Here is a 505-nt window from a genome sequence, read left to right as displayed (position 1 = left end):
CCGCCGCTCGTTCCGCCTCGCCGCCGCGGAGTGCCCCGCCGCGGGGAGTCCCGCCCCGGCCCCGACGGCGGGGAAGCGACCCCGCCCCGGGGCTTTTCGGGGGCCCGCTGGCCCTGTCACCGGGGCTTGGCCCCTCAGCAGGGCCGGCCGGAGCGCCCTGGGTAGCCGGTGGTGCCCGGTTTGCGCCATGTCTCTCCCGTGCTGGAAATACTTTATTTTATTCTAGGATAATTCATATTTCCAGTGACTTTAATCTTCACATCCCAGAAGTTCATATTCTGAAGCGTTTCACGGACGTTCGTTTTTCGCAGTGCTGCTGGGGAGGGCTCACCTCGGGAGTGGTACGCTGCCGGCCCACCCGGGGCCTGCCTCGCCCCGACACCTGGCACCCTGACCGAGCGATTTCTGGGGCGACCGTCATCCCGCTCCGGGCTGACTTGAAAGAGGCCGGACTGTCTCTCAGAAAGAGTCAGAGGAACAAAATGTAAAAGGTTGCTGGAAAGGT

This window comes from Haliaeetus leucocephalus, unplaced genomic scaffold, assembly GCF_000737465.1.
Source record: "Haliaeetus leucocephalus isolate CR32 unplaced genomic scaffold, Haliaeetus_leucocephalus-4.0 Scaffold140, whole genome shotgun sequence".
NCBI lineage: Eukaryota > Metazoa > Chordata > Aves > Accipitriformes > Accipitridae > Haliaeetus > Haliaeetus leucocephalus.
This window is presented reverse-complemented; position numbering follows the sequence as displayed.